This window comes from Phodopus roborovskii, unplaced genomic scaffold (genome assembly GCF_943737965.1).
Source record: "Phodopus roborovskii unplaced genomic scaffold, PHOROB, whole genome shotgun sequence".
NCBI lineage: Eukaryota > Metazoa > Chordata > Mammalia > Rodentia > Cricetidae > Phodopus > Phodopus roborovskii.
Genome location: NW_026125426.1, coordinates 5,308 through 17,212, shown reverse-complemented (window position 1 = coordinate 17,212; position 11,905 = coordinate 5,308).

Genomic DNA, 11,905 nt, shown 5'->3' with positions numbered 1-11,905 from the left:
CGCGAGCCGGGCGGGGCGGCTTTTATGTGCACTCGCCCGGGCCACTCGATCCGGCATCCCTCAGCCACCATTGGTGGAAGGGGTACCGTCCATCATGCCGAACGAGCTCTCTCATTGGTGAGTGAGAGCGCTCGGTCCTTCCGCGTTTGCAGCCAATGCCCGTGGGGTGGGCGGAGCGCGCGTGAGCCAGCTGGGGTGGTAAATTGAGTACAGTGTGCGCTGGTAGTCCAGGGGCCCCGAGTGTGCAAATGTGCACGCCTGATTCCCATCCCCAGAACGGTAGGACCCCCCCCCACCCTGGGGATGTGCTCGGAGCAAGTCATCCCCGCCCCAGGGCTGCCTGCTGCCCCAAGGTCTCCGCTCAGCAATGGGGAAGTCATAGGTCGCTAGCGTCAGGGAAGACAGCGACCTTTGCTGAAGGGAAAAGAAGCGCGCCGTTAGGAAATCACGTTTGCAGAGCGAGTTCCTTCTTTTGAAATCAAGAAAAGCCATGTTTGAAAGGGGGAGAAAAGAGAACTACCCAGGTACACATTCAGGACAGGTTGAGCGTGGGGTTTTGCAACTTGGAGAAACGCGGGGGGGGCCTTCTGGGAAACTCAGTGACAGGAGTATTGTAGTGAACTCTGTGCGGTCTCCCTCAGACCGCAGAGGAGCCCCGAGGGACTCGGCATGTTCAGGATTCTCCCTCTTCTGTCCCCCAAGAATGAGGCCGGGTTGGTATAATGAATCCATTAATCGGAGGTCATCAGTAGGGTTTGCGCACTGAACTACATACACTGCCCTTGGTCTGTGTCCTTCAGTGTAGGTGGCAAAGTGACGCGATTAATTATGCACAAATCGTGATTTCTGGTGCCACATTCCAGCACTCTGGGCTCTTGGGAAGCTCTTTGTCAGGTAGGTGGTCCTAGGTATTGACTGACAGCTTATCGCTGTTATTAAAGCAAATGCTGTTACGTATGAGGTTAGGAATCTTTCGGCACCCTTTTAGATGCAGCAACATTTTAGAAAGTTTGGAGCTCTCGACTCCAGTACTCTCAATTCACACTGAATCCTTGCTTTGCAGAAGACTACCGTATATTGGAGGGAAACTATTTCTCTAAAAAATAAATAAAAATGGAAAGGGTAAACTGGTAGTATCATGTTGACTCCCCCCCCCCCCCATCCACCACATACAAGAATGTAAGAAAGAGGAAGAAGGCAGAATCCGGGCAACGCTACGTAGTGGGGGAACAGTATTTTCCTTCAATTAATGATTAATTCTTCAGCTGGTGGGCCAGGCAATCTCTGACCTCCACGTGACAGCCATGTGCCCCTGGGCTTCTCTCTAGGGAGGCAGAGTCCGGTGGCGAAGAGGTGGTAAAATCAGGCCACCTTGGTGTGGAGGCTGCAAAGGGACACTGCCCTGCAGGGAAATCCTGCGCGAGCCCTGCAGTGCTGCCTGCAAGTCAGTGACAGAGTTCGATTGACAATTCTCCTGCCTCCGTTATTAAGCCTGGAAGTGGCTTACTATCTGAGTCCCCGCACAGTTCGAGCCTCATGATGTACTGCGTGTACATGTGTTTCTGTCACATACGTGCCACAGCGGAACAGATTTTGTTTTGACACTTTTGGTTCATGATGTTATACTCTTGAGTATTTTACAATAATAGCCAATGTAAACAAACATCTCTGGGATTCTCAAATTATTACTTATGATTCTTGGACATTGCATCTCTGCGGTACTGACGCATTCTTAGCTTTTTCCAAGGACACCGTATGTTAGCGCCCGTGCCAGCCTCATTATCCCAACAGAAAGGCCCTGGGCTGGATGATAACGAGCGAGCACTGTGCAGCTTCGCTACACACACTGGCAGATAGCAACAACGCATGAGCGCCTTCTCCCAAGACCATTCTTGTACCCTGATATAGTAAAATTGCTAAATATGGTGAAAGTTCTCTGGCGTTTCTTTCTTTGGCTGCCATGCCAGAGTCCAGTCTGCCCGGCTGCGCTGAATCCGATTTTGTTGGCACACTACCCCCGTTTTTGCATTCACTTAAAGATCATTTTAAGGGGATTGTGAAACTGTGCAAGTCAATGGCTGAGCAAAGGCCGGAGTTACTAATAAATCTGTCACAGCAAGCCCGGGTTGACATTTCTTGAAATTATGTTTTGGGGGCCCAGGATGGGGTGGGAGCCTTTTTTCGGGGAGGCTTATAATAGCATATAAAAAAATCTGCCAATTGGGTGTGGATGTGGATTTTCATCTGAGAGCTCTGAAGTTCAATGGTCCCAGCTGCAGGACGCGCCCAGCTGCAGTAAGGGAGGGATCCGTGGGTGGTGGGAAGGTGTGAAGGGCTTCCCGCGGCGGGGGGGGATAGGGTGGGGGCTGCTGGTGGTGGAAATACTGGCCGCCCCAGCTACCCACTGGGACGCCCCCCCCCCGCTTAAAGCAACAGCCGACTCTGTAGTTCCCCGAGCCCAGCCACCCCCTTCATATCCCCCCACCGTGTCCAGGCTACGCGCGGTAATCAGAAGCAGGTTCGGGCCCGGCCTCCTTGGCTACTATCCCCGCGCGATGGCACTGGGAGGGGGGGGGGAGGAGCCGGCGCGGCGGGGGCAAGTCTCAAGGTCCTCTGCACATCTGGCGCAATTGGGAGCTCGCGCCTTTCTTCCTCGGTTTTGTTCTCACAGCTGTGTCCATTCCGCCCGGACCCCCGAGTGATCCCTGACAGGTGATGAATTGGCAGCAGCGGCGGCGGCGGCGGCGCGCGGGCCAGGCCGCGGCGGGGCCGGAGCCGGAGCCCCGGAGCAGACTCTCTGGCGCCAGGCGGGTGACGCCGCCCATTCACGCCGCCCTGCAGCCTTGTCCTCGCGGCGCCGCTCAGGCGGCTGCGGCAACGGCGCCGTCACTCAGCGCGCGCGCCCAGCTGATCAATGCCTGCAAGGCCCGGCGGTCCCAGGCTCGCCCTGACCGGGCGTCAGCCTGCGCGCACCTGCAGCCTCTGCAAGTCTTAAGTTTCGAATGATTTGGGGGAAGGAAGGAGGACCAAGAAGAAAAGAACTGGAGAAAGGGTGTGTGTATCTAGGGGGGTAGGAGATCGAGGGGAAAAAGCCAGGAGAGGGAGAAGAAAGAATTCTGCCTTCGCTTCGCAAAAGGGGCCGTTGATGTGGCTTGGACGTTGCCAAAGCGAAAGGTTTTGCTTTATTTCATGTTTTTGCAACAGAGGCGTGGAGCTGGAGGGAGGGTAGAAGTGGATGCGAAGGAGGTCACTGTCTCATCTCAGGGCAAGATTTATTTATTTCCCTCGATCTTTTTGATCCTTGCCTGGATGGCTTGGATTTAAAAAAAAAAAAAAAAAAAAAACTTGAAGGACCCCTATCCTCCCCCCTCCCCCCCTCATTCTATTGACATAATCTTAGGAATCCTTAGTGGTTATGCAAAAGGCATCAGACTTTTCCAGAACAGCCCCACGCCCCACCCTGAGAGATGGTAGGTTGTTCTGCTGCTTGCGGTCCTCTGGCTCCTCTGCATTTCAGCGTGCTGCTCCCGCAACTGTGTGCGTGCTCATTTCCGATACAAAAGCGCGCGGGGGGGGGGATGTTAGGGGGTGGGCGAGCCCCTCCACTGTGCTGAGTTTTTGCCTGACATCACCAAGAGTACAGAAACTCGAAAGTCAGCCTGGAGACGCTGACACCTTCTCTCTCTGTCTGGGATTTTATTCCAGGGGTTCTCTTTAGAACCAGATGCCAACATTTCCGGATAGTTTATGACACCCGGATCCTAGGGTGCCCATCCACGGCGGAGAGTTTTAGCGGCAGTTATTCATTCCCTGCCCTGCAGAAAAGATCCCGAACACAATCGTTCTCTGCTGGCACTAAAACCCAAGGGCGTGGTGTGTGTGTGTGTGGGGGGATTGCTGGGAATTTGGGGGAGGGGGTGAGGCGCACAACCGGCCAGGGCTGTTATCTCTCTTATCCGGGTTTGTAGTGGTTTTCGAGGAAAAAGCATCTGGGTTGCATAAGGACTCGAGTTTTTTCTTTACGTGTTTATTTAATACCTTGGCAAGAGGGAGCCCTTATCCTGCAACCAGATAAACCTAATTTGGGTTTAAAAAAGGCCTCAGATGAGGGGCGCTAGGGATGAAGGAGAGTGAGCAAAGCCACGAAAAACAAACAAGAGGAAGTTTATTTTTCTCTTTGGGGTATTTTTTTTTTTTTTGAACACTTGCCTAACCTCTTACACTTCGTGTCATACACAGCTAATAAATGGCATTAGCAAAGCGCCGCTGCTAATACAATGGTTTAGCCTTGAATTGGCCCGCCCTCGCCCTGCCACAATTCCGGTCATAACTCCTTCTAGGATTCCCGCACGGTGCTGTTTACCTGAGTATCTCGAGCCCCAGGTTTAATAAAAAGGAGTCGTGCCAAACCCAATTGCTTGCCACCTTCTGATCCCCTTTTAGAAGATCATTTTCCAGCCATGTCAAAGAAAGCTTGAGAAGTTTGGCGGAAGAGTACGATTTAACTATAGAGAGCCACAAATATTTTGTTTCCAACACTGTGAAGTGCCCCGATTTGCGGTCACATTTGGCATTCACAAAGGATTTTCCTGGGACTTCTATTCCGGTCACCAAATTAAAAAAAAAAAATTAACTGGACGTAGTGATACGGTCTTGGAAAACAATCTCTGGCCGCCTGCGAACTGGCGAGAGCTGGGGCTGGCGTCGCCAAGTCTGCACCACCGAGAGGCGCGCACCGCGGGTCGGGCCACCACGGGAGCCGGGGTCACTGCGGGGACCCCAGGCCGCACTCGCAGGGCGCCCCCCAGTCCGACGCGCCGAGCGAGCGTAGCGCCCAGGCCACCCGCGTCTGCCCACTGGCGTCCGTGGGAACCCCGCAAGCAGCCTGCAACAAGGGCGGGCTTGTCCGGAATCAAACTACTTCTTAATATAATGTCGCACCAAGAGCAAAACCTGGCCCGGCCTGGGAGTCCCTAACAAGAAACACATTGTGCGCGTTGCCCCCGCCTAGCTTGGCTCCAGCCTCTCTTGCGCGCTGGCGAGCTGCAGTCAGCCAAGTCCACAACTACAGTTTACCCGAGCCCGCAGCCCGCACCACGTGCGCCTGGGGCACCCCTGCCGCGCCCCCGACGGGGTGTGGCCACTAGAGCTCAGTAGGTGCACCTGCAGCTCTGGTGCGCTTGCCTTTTGTTAGCTCTGGGGGCCACTGGGCCCATCATCATCGTCCTAGGCTTTGGTGGCTCGAATCCAGATGGGAAAACTTGTTTTTAAAAATAGTTTGGCGAACCCCCCTCCATTTTTAGGCACTTTCCAGAGACCTTCCCCCACACACCACAGTAATTCACAGACTTCTCTGCAGTTAAGGGGAAAGCACTCTTGTTGGTCTTGCAAGTCTCCTCTCCCCACCACGTGTCAGTCATTGTTGTCCCTGCACGTGCCTCTGCCTGAGCCTCCCTCTCTGAGAAAGGGCAGGACTTGGGCCACATCCTCAGGAGGTGACTACAGCTGACTGAGAAAGCCAGGACCCCTCGGGGCTTGTGAACTAGACACAGACAGGGATTTGGGTTGATCTGCTCAGCCCCTATGTCATCCTGTCATCTTTCTGGCACCGTGGCACTGGGTGTGGCCTGTTGAGATGTGGACATTGCCCTTCAGTAGAAGCCTGAGGGAAAGGCATGTGGATTAGGCCACACACTCATTTTTATTTTTTTATTTTGTATTTTAATTTTCTCTTGAAGACTTCTTAAATGGAGCTTTGCATCTGCATTACTCTCACCCCTCCCTCGCTCAAACTGCAGTGCTCCTCTCCAAATACATGGTGTCTTCTTTAATTAGGGTATAGCGCGTTATGTCTACTGAGTCTATGTTGCTTTGCTCATAGGCACATGCTCTCAAGGTTGACCATTTGGGATCGACACCCAAGTGGGAGCTCATCCCTGAAGAAACTAATTTATTCTCTCTCAGTAGCCCTTGGTCACCCTGCAGCTTTACCTCTAGGAATGGGATCATGCAGAAATTCCCTGTCCACATGGCATGTGGTGATGCCACCGTGTCAGTCTTATCCAGGAAACCATATTGTTGAGATTTAATGGGTGCACTTTCCATGTTGTGCCTAGCGGACAGGGTTTAGCAATATCTGCCCAGGATGCCTGTTAAAATCTTCCTTTCCCCTTCCATGATTTTTAGGAGCCTTGGGTATAGGGTTGCATTGCAAAGATGTAGAGTGAGTTTAGGCATGCCACAGTCATTTATTCTCTGCATTTGGACCAGTCATGGATCTCAATAATAGTCTCTATCTGTTGCAGAAAGCAGCTTTTTTTTTTTTCTTTTCTTTTTTCTTTTTGATACGGTAAGAACAACACTCACCAGTGAGCATAAGTAGTTAGAATATAGTGAGAAAGTTTATTGGCTTAGGAAAGTGACAGTAAGAGGTTCTCCTGTGGGGTCTATGACCTCTCCAGCCATAAGTGCTTGGCTGGGTTTTCAATAACAGATGTGAATTCCTTTCTATTGAATAGATGTTAAGTCTAATTAGGTAGGTGTTGGTTACTCCATGATAAAAAGTGCCATTATTTCACTATTATTTTGCTATATTGGTCGCCCAGTCATGGCTGTAGTTCATAGGCTTCAAGGTGGGATAGGACTACCCCTTGCTCCTCTCCCTTGGTAACTTGCAAAGCCCCTTCCAATACCATAAGAACCAATCCTTATGAAGGAGGTGTCCTGGTCAGTTCCAACTCAGGTCCATCAAGTCCTGTGTCCAAACTGTGTGTTGCCTTCAGCAACAGTCTTACCTGGAAGGAAGCCAAGAGCAATGGCAGTAGCCATACTGCTTTGGGAGACTACCCCTGTATTCTGACCACCAACTCATGCCTGGCACTGGGGCTTTGTTAGAGTATGCTTGGCTCTTGGGAGACAACATCACCCCATGTGGTGCCACTCCATTAAAAACATGCACACATACATCTGTATGCATGTACATCATACACACACACACACACACACACACACACACACACACACACCCCCACACCTTGTAAAATAGTTCCATGGCCTCCTAGAGAGAGACCAGATGACTGATGGCTTGGACTCAAAAGTCCTGAGTTCCCAGAGAGTGGGTGTGGGAGTCCTTAGGTAGTAGCTGCTGGCAGCTAACACAAGACATCTTTGGTGACATGGCCTGAGAAAACAGCCAGGAGTTGCAGCATTGCAGGAGGGCAAACCCCCTCCGTGAAGCATGGCGGGCTCACTCTTTCAGTTTACGTTATAATTGCACACACAGCCAGGGAAGAGAGACCCAGCTCCCCCCTCCTCCACCCTGCCCCCCTTCATACTTCTCTTCCTTTCCCTCCTTTTCTCCCCCTTTCTTTTCCCTTTTTCCCCTCCTTCCTTCCCTTGGGGTCTCAGTGGGTCTCTTCATAGCTGAAGAGCCATGCCCCTGCCACAGACTGGTGGACAGCTTGGACGGTGGGCACACCCATCTCTCCCCTATTTGGCCCTTCATTTCTTTATACCACCTATCTACCTCTCAGCAGGCACACAGTTGCCATGTATGCTCAGGTGAGTCATGGTGGATCCCAAGGTTCTCTGTAGAGAGTCAGGCCTCTCCACTTGTTGCTAGACTGAACCCTACTGCTCATAGGTATGGCCAAGGGCCAATGTCAGGTCACCTGTCCTGGACAGTCTAGACTAGAGGGTAGAACCCCAACCCAAGGAGTCCCAGCCCATGCCTTTCTAAAGAATATGAACCAAACCTTGCTACCGAGTGGCCCCTAACTTTCTGGAAATGCTCCACATCTGTTTAATTCTTTGGAAAAAATGCTAGCTTTAATGGAGGACATATTTACCACAGATATCTAATCCCTCAGAAATACCACATACATAACCAACCTCACTGTGTCTTTAGGATACTGTGTCCTGGTCTTTAGGATACTGTGTCCTGGACATTTCCTGGTCTTTAGGATACTATGTCCTGGACATTTCCTGGTCTTTAGGATACTGTGTCCTGGACATTTCCTGGTCTTTAGGATACTGTGTCCTGGACATTTCCTGGTCTTTAGGATACTGTGTCCTGGACATTGCCCGTGGGCAGTGTTTTTTAAGATCTGGGTTATAGCCCCATGGGGGAGGGGTGGCATTGAACAACCCTTTCACAGAATCACAAATCAGATACCTTACATATCAGATACTTGCATTATGGTTCATTCACAAAAGCAAAATTATAGTTATGAAGTAGCAATGAAATCATTTTATGCTTGGTGGTCACCGCAACATGAGGGACTGTATTAAAGGGTCACAGTGTTAGGTAGGTTGAGAACCACTACCCTTGGGGGAGGAAATGCCAGGCTCTTCTGTGGGGGTTAGAGGAGAGATGGCCTGCTGTGCCCTCAACGCTGGCTGCAGAGAGAGGAGCCCAGCTCTTACTGTCAGCAGTGTGCCCACACTGGCACTGCACCGTGGAGTGTAGATGGGACCCTGGCAAAATACACTGCTCTGATGGTTTTACCTCCTTTTGTCACATTTGAGACGGAAGACGGTAGCCCTTCTCTGTGATCTTATTTGGAGTGTTCCACCCACCTTGTACACAATGCCTAAGAGGACCTATTAATAACTCAGCTGCTTTGGACACCCATTGAGAGCCTGAGTTTTACATGGACATGCGTAATTGTTTTTCAGAGTATGTATGCTTCCTCACTTATCTGTTAGATCTAATGAGCTCAGTGATTGATCATATGGATCGGAACAAGATGTTCTTACAGAGTTGGAGGGGTGGCTCAGCCCTTAAGAACACCTACAGCTCCTTTTTTCAGCATCTCCTCCTGGCTTCTGTGGGCACCATATACACATGGGCCCTCCCCTTCCCTCCCTCCTCCTCCCTCCCCCTCCTCCCCTCTTTCTCCCTCTCTCTCTCCACTCTTCCTCTTTTAAAAAGAAGTGCTTATGTGAGATCTTGCATTTGTTTTTAGCTAAGCTCTGATCTGTGAAGATGCCTGGGTGAGAAAAGGCACCTCGAGCTATGCCTTCAGAATGCTGAGGATAGAACTTTAACTTTGGAGTCCTCTAAGACCAAAAAGGCCAGAAATGAACTCTGGGTGGCTGAGTGTAAAAGTCCTGAATTCTCAAGTCATTCATAGACGTTACCACAGAGTGTTCTCGTATCTTTGCCTGAACTGGCTCACTGTATCTATTACAAGTTGGCTTCTGGATGTTCCCCCATGGAGGTCCCTTTTTACTTGGAACAGGGCACCCCAGATGCTCCCAGGTAATGTCTGCTGATATATGTGGCTGGCTCAGGTGTTGCTGAAAATACAGGAGAATCTGTTGAAAGGGAGTGAAATTGTCCGGTGGTGGTGGCACACGCCTTTAATCCCAGTACTTGGGAGGCAGAGGCAGGCAGAGCTCTGTGAGCTCAAGGCCAGCCTGGTCTATGAGGTGAGTTACAGGACAGCCAGGGCTACACAGAGAAACCTTGCATCAAGAAATGGGGGGGGGGTAGTGAGAATATGAGTGATGGGATGCTTGATCTTGGTACAGTGACAAGGGCTGAGAAACCACAGTCCTGTTCTGTGGCATCTGGTGTTCATGAATAGATAAATAGTGGAGACAATGACTTGGCACAGCAAGGGGAGGAGATGCCATGGTTAGAGCCCACTTTTGAGTGTACAACCCTTTTAAAGGTAGAGGTATTCCTTTCTGCCAGCCTGGATGAGGTGGGTGGCAGGAGTCAAGGGAGGGGGCTCCTCTATGTCTTTGTGTTCCTTGAGGATCCTTGAGTCACACAGAGAGCCTAATGGTGCTGGAGTAATGGGGAAGGTAAACACTTGGTCTGTAGGTGTGATCCCAGAGAGGAGCTGTCCCTTGGAAGCACAATAAAAGGATAACCCCGTTGGCGGCCTATTGGGTGATCATGTAATTAGTCTGGAGTGAAGGCAAGAGGAAACATGTCAGAAGCTGTTGTCATAGTCCCTTTATGAATGTTTACACGAGTTAATGAGTACGCAAACAGATCTGTTGAAAATAACTTCAGCAGTCAAACCAACAAAGTAGGGCACAAAGATGGAAGTCAGCAGGCTCCCCACCCTGCCTGTGTTTGTTGAACACAGAAATCACAGCTATGTGACTAAATAGCACTAGGGAAATGGAACCCAAAGACCAACTATCCATTCATCCACCCATCCATCCATCATCCATCCACTCATCTATCCATTCACTCTATCTATCTATCTATCTATCTATCTATCTATCTATCTATCTATCTATCCATCCATCCATTTGTCCCTCTCACCGGTGTTCTATACCTCCCTCTCAACAGCCCTGTCCATCCACCTACCTACCCATCCACCCACCCCACCCATCCATCCACCCACCTACCCACCCACCCACCCACCCACCCACCCACCCATCCATCCACCCATCCACCTGCCCATGTATTCAGTAGATACTGAACACCTACTGTATGGCAAGAAACTCTCCCAGCTTATAAAATACTGGTAAATAGAACTGACAAAAAGCTGTTATCATTAGGATCTTTCATTCTTGTGAGGTGAGAGAAAGCAGGCACACTGGAGAGTAGATGAATAGTTTACTGTGGGATAGATGAAGCTCTGACAGCAATGCAGGAATTGGGGATGAAAAGCATCAGAAGCAGTTTTGGATAAAGAGGCCCTGAGAGACCACATTGAGAAGGTGACATTTGAACCTCAAAGAGGTTTGAAGGAAGCAAGGTGGTAAGAATGACATGATCTGGGGAATGGCATTCTGGGAGAGAGAACAGCCAACGGTCCAAGGTATTTGTACACAGGTGTTCATGGTATATGGAGGTGACCATTATGGCAGGTATACAGTGTAATTTATTTTAAACATAATTGTCAAAGTACAGAGGGGTGGAAAAGTAAAGTTTTGTGGTCCTCCTGCCTCAGCTTCCTCTGTGCTCAGGTTATAATTGTATACAGCCATGCCCAGCTTCATTTAAACTATTTTAAACCATGTATTTCCTTATCTCCATCCCTTCTTGTCAGTCAAATATGGGTAACTGGTGAGATTTGCTCTGGAGGAGGAACATAGCAATGCCACCCGCGGGTGACCATCCTGTGTCTTCTCTGCTCAGAATGACAAGTGGTCAGAAGGAGTTTCAGACCTCAAGCATCAGTGGACTGTGTAGTTCAGTCCCGCCCAACCCTGCTGAGCCTGTAAGAACAGGGGTCACGAGTGCAGCGCTGGAAGGAATTCACACTGTTCTTTTAATAAGTTAACTTTATTTTGTGAGCAGGTGTCATATTCCTTGAGTTACAGACAGTTGTGAGCTGCTGGGAATCAAACCTGGGTTCTGTGCAAGAGCAGCCAGTGTTCTTAACCACTGAGCCATCTCTACAGCCCCAAATTCACACTTTTTGAATGAGACTCCTGGCCACCCCTAGACCTTGCAGCAGTGAACTAGACTTTGGAGCTAGGCTTCAAAGAGTCCCCCGCTGGCCTTGTACATGCCTTCCCTGAGAGTCTGGGTCCACCTGCTGGTGTGGACAGCAGCTCGGCTTTGCCTAGAGTTTTATGCTTATTGCCAGTCATGGTCAGTGATGCTAGAAATGGCCATTGGGGGACAACATGGGGGTTCTGTGGGAATTTCTAAAGGAACTATAGCCTCATACCACTGACAATATCACTATTCATCAGCGGGATTAGTCAATTTGTTTTGTATTTTGTTTGTTTTCTGAGACAGAATTTTTCTATTTATCCTTGGCTGCCCTAGAACTTGCTTTGTAGACCAGACTGGCCTTGAACTCAGAGATCCATCAGCCTCTGCCTCCCAGATGGAAGGTGTGTGCCATCACACCCAGATTTTTGTTTGCTTGTTTCACTTTTTTTAAAGATAATATCAGAAGGAATGATGCAGTTATAAATTTTTCCA